Source organism: Triturus cristatus, chromosome 6 (assembly GCF_964204655.1).
Source record: "Triturus cristatus chromosome 6, aTriCri1.1, whole genome shotgun sequence".
NCBI lineage: Eukaryota > Metazoa > Chordata > Amphibia > Caudata > Salamandridae > Triturus > Triturus cristatus.
In genome coordinates this window covers 1,251,964,355-1,251,977,051 of record NC_140589.1, presented here as the reverse complement: position 1 = coordinate 1,251,977,051, position 12,697 = coordinate 1,251,964,355, and positions in this window count along the sequence as shown.

Sequence of the window (12,697 nt, the reverse complement as noted above, 5' to 3'; positions counted from 1 at the left end):
AATTCTGATGGGAAGAGTATGTTGAACTTTGGACTTCAGACAATGTGGCTCCTACAACAATGGTTTCATCCACCAACACTGACTTCTGCACTCCTGTGTTATCACTATTTGTCTGTATTTTTTGTTTTATTTGTTATTTCACATTCTGAACTGCGATAAATTTACTTCTCACAAAATCATTAGCTCCTGTAGTATTATTCACATATAGCAAGTTATGAAGTTATCCCCATGTGAATTGCCAACTTGTGTAAACATCAACATGTGGAATGTCAACAGTGTGCAACTGATTATCACAACCTCGTCACCCCAAAACAGACATACAAGTGGATAGTCTTATGACATTTTTATTCCATAGTTCCAACCTTAGGCTGGCATGTCAAAAACATAGCAAAATAATGCACCACTGAAATGATCTGTGTCAGTGACCACAAAGGTCATGTCCAGACCTCAACAACATGGTCTGAAGGGATACATCTGACAATGCCAAATAGAATAAGCAAATTGCAATTGGTTCAGGTCAACAGCTTGAGCCATATTGACCACCTCACGATAGGAAACCCACATTATGGAAAACAAGAATCAAAAACATGGCAGTACAACAGTTTCTGAGCATAGGTTCATTCCAATACAGTGTTGCTGCATCACGTGGAATGTCACAAACAAATGTCAGTGATGTGCCACAAGCACTGTGCCATACAATGATTAAACACATCAACAGCTGCATCCAGTTCATACACATTGAGGACTTAGCCCATTTGAAGAGAGGCTAGAATGATTTGGCCCAACAACAACATTGTGTAGGAGCACATTATGGCACGCATAGGACAATAGGAACACCACATGACAGGGAACAAGTCCAATGGATCCATTGAAACTTCCATCCTATCACTGTGCAAGCTGGCTTGGTACATGAGTTGAACACTCAAAGTCTGTGCCGAACATTTCCAGGAACAATCCATGCCCACTTCGTACTTTGAAACAACATCATATACCTGCTAATGTCACAACCCTAAATGTCAAAATAAGGATGACATGGTGAAAGTACCTACAAAAGACCAATACAAAGAGATCAGTGAGAAAGCCATATATATGTCACTAATCACAGCCCACTTCTGGAGTACACAGTACATAGGTAAATGTCACATACACAAAGCAACATTAACAATGTGTGCATTTGTCAAGACATTCCTCCATAAACCGCTATGCATAGAGTGTCTCACAGCTGTACATGGCTAACATGTATCCATGAAGATCCTCCTTACAGCATCACAACAACAGTCACTGTAACAGGCAAAGTCATGACTTCTCACAGCATACTTACACTCCTGAGAAGAAGTGGTTGATGAGCTCTTGACGTATGTCACTCCTTCCTCTTCACCACTATCATCACTATTTTGTATTACAGGATCCTCACCCGGTGGGTCCTGCTGGTCTCCATTCTCTGTGATGAGAGGGATGTTCCGCCGAAGTGCGAGGTTGCGGAGCATGCAGCAGGCAGTAGTGATCTGAAACATCTTCCTGGGTGAGTAGAGGCGGGATACCCCAGTCCTGTCCAGACATCTGAATCTGGTCCTCAAGAGCCCAAAAGCCCACTCCATTGGCCGCCGTGTTCTTCCATGGGCCTCATTGAAGCGGACTCCCCCCGGCGTTGTTGGATTCTTCAGCGGTGCCAACCACCATGGGTGGTTGGGATATGCTGAGTCTCCTAGATGGAAGACAGGCAGGAATGCTATAATGAGTCACATACTTTCAGAATATATGACTTGACATCACACACAAAGGTTAGACACATCATACTCACCAACAAGCTAGGCCCTTTCCAGTAGTGGTTGTGACATCAGCTGGGGCATGGTGCTGTTCTCCAGTATAAAAGAGTCATGGGTAGATCTTGGGCATCTGGCACAGACGTGTGAGATGTATAAATTCGGTAAACAAGCCACTTGCATGTTGCTAGAATGGAAGTGCTTCCTGTTTCTATAAACATTTTCTCTAAGTTGCAGTGGTACTAAGGCAGTATGTGTGCTATCAAAAGCTCCAATCGCATGTGGGATGCAACCAAATCCGTAAACATCACCCTTCACATTGGCAAAATCTTCATGTCTGGGGAACTGGATGTAGCTGTCCATGTGTCTCATCATTGCCTAAAGCACATCACGTAGTATGCCACTGAACAAAGGTTGTGACATTCCACCAGATATTGCCACCGTATACTGAAAATATCCTGTGACCAGGAAATGGAGTGCTGCCATGAGTTCACCATTGGTGTCAGAGATGTGGGATAGGTTCTTCGAGGGTGTACATGAGGCTGCAACTGGTCACATAAATCTTTTATTGTCTGCCTATTAAGACAAAACGTCCTGATTATGTCTCTTTCTTCCATAGTTTGAAGGTCTTGAAATGGCTGGTTAACTGGAGGCTGTCGTCTCCTTCCTCTGCCAGGTTACCTGTGTGTGGAGTGTACAGACATATGGTTATTGGTCACAGTGTCCACACTAACACTTACCAAGATACACCCTAAAGCCCACACATACCAGCATATGTTAGCAGTACATAGCAATTCTCATCATGATTGCATGAGATACAAGAGCATACATATAAATATTTAGGATGAGGAAAGGTGAAGAGATGCCGTACAATAATCTGGAGGAGAGATTTCCCCCATTGAACAGTGTTGTATGAGAGGCAAATCCAAGCGGAAGACATCCTAAAGTAAGACATTGTTGTCCTGAGAAATAAGGGAGTCACCAACATGAATAGGATCAATTGCCATTACTTACATTTTTACCTAACACCCCCAACCTAGACTCCACATGTGTCAGTCATAGCACTATGCACATCATGCAAACATTGTATGATGGACACCGTAATGTTGTGAAGTCAACATTGCAAACATTACCCACCCGACCGACGGTGTACAGTGCACAGTGGTAATCGTGTGTTCATACAGACTAATGCACTACACTAACGTTTGTTTTATTGTGTTAGGCAGAGGAATGGTGTCATACATCAGTTGACATGTTCCATCATATTTGTACTGGTGAAAACGCACTTAAAAGATTGTTTTCTTTCTGGTTTCCAACACTGTCATGGAGGATGTCTGACTTCCCTCATGGGACATGCTGAATCGCTGACTGCCAGCAGATTTAAACCATGCAGGAGGTGGATTCATCCACGGTGGTCACAGCCATAGGCTAACGTTAGAAATTGTGACTACCACGGTCTAATGGCTTTGGCCCTCTACATAGACGACCGCCTATGTGGCATACATATACGTTGTGGTTTGAAAATCAAATCAGTTGCCTTCAGACACTGCTGCTTGCAACACCTCCTCAACTTTAGCTGCTGTTGTCCACCTCTATGAGCAGTCATGGCACATTGTACAGGGAGCAGGGTCCCTGCCTTCGTCCCTGGTGACTGAAGTCCTTCCCGGTATTGCCAACTTTATGGCGCATCAAAGGAGCAGGTGAGTCCTCCTTATAGAGTCTATACTCCACTACAAGTGTCCTATCCAATCCCATAGACCACAATGTTCCTCTGAGACCCAGACTGACATCAGAGTTATGTATGTCAGATAGTGTCGCTACCACATAGGACAATCATGTCATGGTTCATGTGGCACCTTACTTTCTGAACTGAACATGACCAGAGTGATGTGTAAGCATTCCTATATCCTACATCGGTTGCATGCACATATCTATGCACGTATACATTTCATGTTGCCTCTTATGAATGTGCTGTTCAGGTCATGGCAGATGTGCTAACAAATGTATAGATCTTACACCCTAACTTGTGTATGTGTCCAGTAAGTAGCATGTGAGGATGATGTGAGATATGTGTACAGTACCAAATATCATTCAGCACACATGAGCCTCATCAAATTGTTGTCTGGGAGATACCAACACCTCACAGAGTTGTGCCCTGTATGGTCCATGACCCATACTGTAGCAGAGTTACAGTGGTTATGGAACTGAGGCACAGAGTACTCTCCCTGTAGTACTCTCCCTGTAGATCGGCTGATCCTCAGATGTGCCCTAAATTATTGTAACAGGACCATGAGTTTGACTAAATGCACCTAGTATTACTACATTTTGTATGGTGTATGATGAGACCCCCAGACCAGAGAGTACTGTCCATTGACCCATATTGCAACTGCGTGTCATTGCCTTAGGAAAGGCCCCTTACTCCCACATGTCTGGGATCTTACTATCATATCTAGCTTGCATTGTACAGGAACATTGCTACATGAAACATGTACACTGCAGATAGTTGGTTACATATGCAGTGCAGTTCAGAAGTGCATCATCAGCTGTATAAGAATGATCAGTCATTCAGTATGTACAAAGGTATGCTATTTTTGTCCATTGTACATGGACACATTTAGCATATGGTGTGTCTCTTGATGTCAGGACTTGCCACTCAAACACATTCAAATGTGGTATGTTGTCCTAATGAGTACATCACATGTCCACTGATCCTCAGAGTGGGAACTCTCAGTGACATACATGCCAGCCCTTTCATTGTGACCCAAATCTTGAAATGTAGTAAATACAATGGTAGCAGTAATGTCTTTGAAGGCAGGAATCAAGTCATTTGTCCAGACTGTTCAGGTGTTGAGTGATGCACTTGTACTGTACCCTTCAGGAGGACACAATGGAGTGCTGTGTTAAATGGTAACTCATTTCAGAGCACATGTTGTGTGGCCCAGGGCTACTTGATGCCAGTGGGCTGGCCTAGTCAGTATTGGCATGATCAGGATTGAGGGTAGTCCTCACATGACTTAAATGGTGTGTAGTAATGTTTTTGTAGTGCTCAGCATGTATGCATTACACATGCAGTGTATGCACTGTTGATCAATGGTTATGCTAGTTGTCTACAACCTCTGTGTCACCCCAGCAGATTACCCATAACTTGCATATCTGCTCAGTCTCTTCATCTATTGCATCCATGCAGGTCAATGGCCATCAGAATGTGTTGTCAGAGCTCGACATGCTGACATTCACCCTGCGCGGTCTGGATTTCATATACCGCTGTCGATTGGGTGGACGCAGGTTAGGTTGTGGTCAGCCCAGCACAAGGAGCACTTGTTGTGAATTATTGTGTACATTGCGGGCGCTCAACAAAGACTACTGTGGTTGCCGGTCTAGTATCTCACAAGCCAGAGCAGGCACGAGGACAGGCTCAGCAGTGAAGAGCATTGGCAGTGTTTGAAGCCGCGCACTTCAGCAACGAATTCACGGAGAGAGCTTGTTTGTGGTTATCACTAGTCAGTTAGAAGTTAGAGTAGGGAATTCAAATACACTTAGTTTCTTAGAGTTAAAATAGGTTAGTTATCATTTCGAGGGCGAAGATTTAGTTAGTCAGTATTTTATCTATGTTGTGAAAGAGTTTAAAGGCATTCCTTCTAGCACCATTTTAAAGAGAATTCATTATCTAAGAAATTCACTCACCTGTTCTTCACGAGTGTTCCACTGTCCAGGAACAGTTCTCAGTCTACAGAACCACAAGTACCCTAAAACGAAAAGAAAAGACACATGTTAATTGGAGCATAACTGTAGAATTAGCATTTTATATAATTGAGATTAGGAATTCATGTATTCTACATATTCAAAAGAACAAAGTAGAAATAAAAAGAAGAGAGGCAAAGGTCTTGGCTTCCCAGGGTGAGGGAGAAAGTAAGGAAATAAAACATAGAGTATAGAAGAAGTGAAGAATTAAGAAGTTATTAATGATATGTCACTCTAATTACAATTTGCATGAGAAGTGTTAACACCGCAAGAAGCAGCAGAAGGAGTTTCAAATGGGTTTAGAGGCGAGCCACAGAAGCAAGGCAGTCTCTTCTACTTTTTCCCCTTCCCCTTTCCCCCAACAGGGTTCACACAAGTACGTGTTACCAGAGGGCTTGTGTGGAGGTCTGTGGGTGAAATTCAGAACACACAACATTCTGCTCCTGTGAGTGCTTGGAGAGGTAGTAAGTATGCAGGTTGGGCCTTGACAGGTATCCGCGTGGAAAGCCAGTGCCAGGATGGTGCGGACCCTGGGGGTCACTCGTTGGTGCAATGTTCACTGCAGGAAAAGGTGGGAAGATCCAAGACACTGGATCTGGAAGATTGTGGAGGTTCAACTGGGGATGTCCTCCCAGGCAGAAGGATTACGCACTGACCTCCCTAATGGTCCACATACTGGTGGTGGCCTAGCCAGACCTTGATAGGTAGTTGAAAGCCTATCAGCAGCTAAGAGGGTGTGAGTGTTGGCTTGAGTGAAACATTCTGCATGATCATCTATCTTTTGTTATAAGCAGCTACTTCCCCATCATTCTTGAGGGTGACTCATGTCCCACACAATGGGAGAGATGTTTCATGTGCAGGTCTGGTAGAAGGTGCATGGTGATAACCATAGACTATTGTCCATGTGATCAGGAACTAAGCAGGGTCCAGTCAAATGACAGATTCCAGAGTTTAACAGCCACTTGATTGCCTAATGTTACAGCTAACCTATATTATCTTTTGATGTAATGTGTGACAGTGGTCCCAAACAGGCCACTTGTCATTCTTGTCTGGAGTGATGCTCCCTCGCTGGTGTTTCTCATGTGATGTTGAACCATTTACTTGTGGCATTGCATACAATGCACTCTGGAAGCAGACACTAAGCACTACTTCCCACTGGTGACATCTTTATTGATGCCTACATACTGACATGTGTACCTTTACATGTTGTACTGTCATGTGTACAACTGTTCCATCCATGATCTTAGGGTCTACAAAGTTTTCATTCTGATTCCATCATATGTGTATGTGTTGGGCAATGTGTACCTGACAATAGTATTCCATGGTAGTTATGCAGAGTAGGTGTAACCACAGTTGCATTGGTAATTTTTTTATGTTTAATTTTTTTACTGTAAATGACTATTGCATGTGAATTATCACTTTTGGAACTATAATATGTGTGTTTAGTCATTTTAATGCCTGAAATTGAACGAAATTGAAGCTTCTGAGTAGCAGAAAAAGTCTGTAGTAATGGAAATGTTGGTGACATTGAGGCTTTAAAAAGTATTTATTCAACATGAGGCACAATCCAAATGAAATTTTGAATCAATTTTTCTAAGTCCAAAAAATCAATTTTCTGATGAAAAACGATGACCCGTGACCTGTCGAACTTTCTCCAGATGGTCAGAAATGGTAATTTTTTAACCTTTAATTTTTTTATTGTTATGACTATTGCATGTGAAATAGAACTCTTGGAACTAAAATAAGTGTGTTTAGAGTCATTTTAATGCCTGAAATTGGTCGAAATAGAAGCTTCTGAGTAGCAGAAAAAGTCTGTAGAAATGGAAATTTTGGTGACATTGAGGCTTTAAAAACTATTTATTCAACATGAGGCACAATCCAAATGACATTTCGAATCAATTTTTCTACAGTCCCAAAAAATCAATTTTCTGATGAAAAACGATGACCCGTGACCTGTCGAACTTTCTCCAGATGGTCAGAAATGGTAATTTTTTAACCTTTAATTTTTTTATTGTTATGACTATTGCATGTGAATTATCACTTTTGGAACTAAAATAAGTGTGTTTAGAGTCATTTTAATGCCTGAAATTGGTCGAAATAGAAGCTTTTAGTAGCAGAAAAAGTCTGTAAAAATGGCAATTTTGATCACATTGAGGCTTTAAAAAGTAGTTATTCAACATGAGGCACGATCCAAATGACATTTCGAATCAATTTTTTTACAGTCCAAAAAATCAATTTTCTGAAGAAAAACGATGACCTGTGCGTGACCTTTCTCCAGATGGTCAGAAATGAATTTTTTTAAATGTTTAGTCTTTTGACTGTAAATGACTATTGCATGTGAATTAGAACTCTTGGAACTAAAATAAGTGTGTTTAGAGACATTTTAATGCCTGAAATTGGTCGAAATAGAAGCTTCTGAGTAGCAGAAAAAGTCTGTAAAAATGGCAATTTTGATCACATTGAGGCTTTAAAAAGTAGTTATTTAACATGAGGCACAATCCAAATGACATTTTGAATGAATCTTTCTACAGTCAAAAAAATCTATTTTCTGATGAAAAACGATGACCTGTCGAACTTTCTCCAGATGGTCAGAAATGGTATTTTTTTACTGTTTTGTCTTTTGACTGTAAATGACTATTGCATGTGAATTAGAACTCTTGGAACTAAAATAAGTGTGTTTAGAGTCATTTTAATGCTTGAAATTGGTCGAAATACAAGCTCTGAGTAGGAGAAAAAGTCTGTAAAAATGGCAATTTTGGTCACATTGAGTCTCTAAAAAGTAGTTATTCAACATGAGGCACAATCCAAATGAAACTTTGAATACATTTTTCTACAGTCCAAAAAATCAATTTGCTGATGAAAAACGATGACCCGTGCGTGACCTTTTGAACTTTCTCCAGATGGTCAGGAATGGTAATTTTTTAACCTTTAACTTTTTTTTATTGTAAATGACTATTGCATGTGAAGTAGAACTCTTGGAACTAAAATATTTGTGCTTAGAGACATTTTAATGCCTGAAATTGGTCGAAATAGAAGCTTATGAGTAGGAGAAAAAGTCTGTAAAAATGGCAATTTTTGCCACATTGAGGCTTTAAAAAGTAGTTATTCACCATGAGGCACAATCCAAATGACATTTTGAATCAATTTTTCTACAGTCCAAAAAATCAATTTTCTGATGAAAAACGATGATCCGTGACCTGTCGAACTTTCTCCAGATGGTCAGAAATTGAATTTTTTTTAAGATCTTGTCTTTTGACTGTAAATGACTATTGCATGTGAATTAGAACTCTTGGAACTAAAATAAGTGTGTTTAGAGCCATTTTACTGCCTGAAATTTGTCCAAATAGAAGCTTCTGAGTAGGAGAAAAAGTCTGTAAAAATGGCAATTTTGGTCACATTGAGGCTTTAAAAAGTAGATATTCCACATGAAGCACAATCCAAATGACATTTTGAATCAATTTTTCTACAGTCCCAAAAATCTATTTTCTGATGAAAAACGATGACCCGTGACCTGTCGAACTTTCTCCAGATGGTTAGAAATGGTAATTTTTTAATGTTTAATTTTTAGACAGTAAATGACTATTGCATGTGAATTATCACTTTTGGAACTAAAATAAGTGTGTTTAGAGTCATTTTAATGCCTGAAATTGGTCGAAATACAAGCTCTGAGTAGGAGAAAAAGTCTGTAAAAATGCCAATTTTGGTGACATTGAGGCTTTAAAAAGTAGTTATTCAACAAGAGGCACAATCCAAATGACATTTTCAATCAATTTTTCTACATTCCAAAAAACCAATTTTCTGATGAAAAATGATGATCCGTGACCTGTTGAACTTTCTCCAGATGGTCAGAAATGATTTTTTTTAAATGTTTTGTCTTTTGACTGTATATGACTATTGCATGTGAATTAGAACTCTTGGAACTAAAATAAATGTGTTTAGAGTCATTTTAATGCCTGAAATTCGTAGAAATACAAGCTTCTGAGAAGGAGAAAAAGTCTGTAAAAATGGCAATTTTGGTCACATTGAGGCTTTAAAAAGTAGATATTCCACATGATGCACAATCCAAATGACATTTTGAATGAATTTTCCACAGTCCAAAAAATAAATTTTCTGATGAATACGATGACCCGTAACCTGTCGAACTTTCTCCAGATGGTCAGAAATGGAAATTTTTTAACCTTTAATTTTTTTATTGTAAATGACTATTGCATGTGAAGTAGAACTCTTGGAACTAAAATAACTGTGTTTAGAGTCATTTTAATGCTTGAAATTGGTCCGAATAGAAGCTTCTGAGTAGCAGAAAAAGTCTGTAGAAATGGAAATTTTGGTGACATTGAGGCTTTAAAAAGTAGTTATTCAACATGAGGCACAATCCAAATGACATTTCGAATCAATTTTTCTACAGTCAAAAAAATCAATTTTCTGATGAAAAACGATGATCCGTGACCTGTTGAGCTTTCTCCAGATGGTCAGAAATGGTAATTTTTTAATGTTTAATTTTTTGATTGTAAATGACTATTGCATGTGAATTAAAACTCTTGGAACTAAAATAAGTGTGTTTAGAGTCATTATAATGCCTGAAATTGGTCGAAATAGAAGCTTCTGAGTAGGAGAAAAAGTCTGTAAAAATGGCAATTTTTGTGACATTGAGGCTTTAAAAGTAGTTATTCAACAAGAGGCACAATCCAAATGACATTTCGAATCAATTTTTCTACAGTCCAAAAAATCTATTTTCTGATGAAAATGATGACCCGTAACCTGTCGAACTTTCTCCAGATGGTCAGAAATGGTAATTTTTTAATGTTTAATTTTTTGACTGTAAATGACTTTTGCATGTGAATTATCACTTTTGGAACTAAAATAAGTGTGTTTAGAGTCATTTTAATGCCTGAAATTGGTGGAAATACAAGCTTCTGAGAAGGAGAAAAAGTCTGTAAAAATGGCAATTTCGGTCACATTGACGCTTTAAAAAGTAGTTATTCAACATGAGGCACAATCCAAATGACATTTTCAATCAATTTTTCTACATTCCAAAAAACCAATTTTCTGATGAAAAATGATGATTCGTGCGTGACCTGTTGAACTATATCCAGATGATCGGAAATGGTAATTTTTTAATGTTTAATTTTTAGACTGTAAATGACTATTGCATGTGAAGTAGAACTCTTGGAACTAAAATAACTGTGTTTAGAGTCATTTTAATGCTTGAAATTGGTCGGAATAGAAGCTTCTGAGGAGCAGAAAAAGTCTGTAGAAATGGAAATTTTGGTGACATTGAGGCTTTAAAAAGTAGTTATTCAACATGAGGCACAATCCAAATGACATTTTGAATACATTTTTCTACAGTCAAAAAAATCAATTTTCTGATGAAAAACGATGATCCGTGACCTGTTGAACTTTCTCCAGATGGTCAGAAATGGTAATTTTTTAATGTTTAATTTTTTGATTGTAAATGACTATTGCATGTGAATTAAAACTCTTGGAACTAAAATAAGTGTGTTTAGAGTCATTATAATGCCTGAAATTGGTCGAAATAGAAGCTTCTGAGTAGGAGAAAAAGTCTGTAAAAATCGCAATTTTTGTGACATTGAGGCTTTAAAAGTAGTTATTCAACAAGAGGCACAATCCAAATGACATTTCGAATCAATTTTTCTACAGTCCAAAAAATCTATTTTCTGATGAAAATGATGACCCGTAACCTGTCGAACTTTCTCCAGATGGTCAGAAATGGTAATTTTTTAATGTTTAATTTTTTGACTGTAAATGACTTTTGCATGTGAATTATCACTTTTGGAACTAAAATAAGTGTGTTTAGAGTCATTTTAATGCTTGAAATTGGTGGAAATACAAGCTTCTGAGAAGGAGAAAAAGTCTGTAAAAATTGCAATTTTGGTGACATTGAGGCTTTAAAAAGTAGTTATTCAACATGAGGCACAATCCAAATGACATTTTGAATACATTTTTCTACAGTCAAAAAAATCAATTTTCTGATGAAAAACGATGATCCGTGACCTGTTGAACTTTCTCCAGATGGTCAGAAATGGTAATTTTTTAATGTTTAATTTTTTGATTGTAAATGACTATTGCATGTGAATTAAAACTCTTGGAACTAAAATAAGTGTGTTTAGAGTCATTTTAATGCCTGAAATTGGTCGAAATAGAAGCTTCTGAGTAGCAGAAAAAGTCTGTAGAAATGGAAATTTTGGTGACATTGAGGCTTTAAAAACTATTTATTCAACATGAGGCACAATCCAAATGACATTTCGAATCAATTTTTCTACAGTCCCAAAAAAATCAATTTTCTGATGAAAAACGATGACCCGTGACCTGTCGAACTTTCTCCAGATGGTCAGAAATGGAAATTTTTTAACCTTTAATTTTTTTATTGTTATGACTATTGCATGTGAAATAGAACTCTTGGAACTAAAATAAGTGTGTTTAGAGTCATTTTAATGCCTGAAATTGGTCGAAATAGAAGCTTCTGAGTAGCAGAAAAAGTCTGTAGAAATGGAAATTTTGGTGACATTGAGGCTTTAAAAACTATTTATTCAACATGAGGCACAATCCAAATGACATTTCGAATCAATTTTTCTACAGTCCCAAAAAATCAATTTTCTGATGAAAAACGATGACCCGTGACCTGTCGAACTTTCTCCAGATGGTCAGACATGGTAATTTTTTAACCTTTAATTTTTTTATTGTTATGACTATTGCATGTGAATTATCACTTTTGGAACTAAAATAAGTGTGTTTAGAGTCATTTTAATGCCTGAAATTGGTCGAAATAGAAGCTTTGAGTAGCAGAAAAAGTCTGTAAAAATGGCAATTTTGATCACATTGAGGCTTTAAAAAGTAGTTATTCAACATGAGGCACGATCCAAATGACATTTCGAATCAATTTTTTTACAGTCCAAAAAATCAATTTTCTGAAGAAAAACGATGACCCGTGCGTGACCTTTCTCCAGATGGTCAGAAATGATTTTTTTTAAATGTTTAGTCTTTTGACTGTAAATGACTATTGCATGTGAATTAGAACTCTTGGAACTAAAATAAGTGTGTTTAGAGACATTTTAATGCCTGAAATTGGTCGAAATAGAAGCTTCTGAGTAGCAGAAAAAGTCTGTAAAAATGGCAATTTTGATCACATTGAGGCTTTAAAAAGTAGTTATTTAACATGAGGCACAATCCAAATG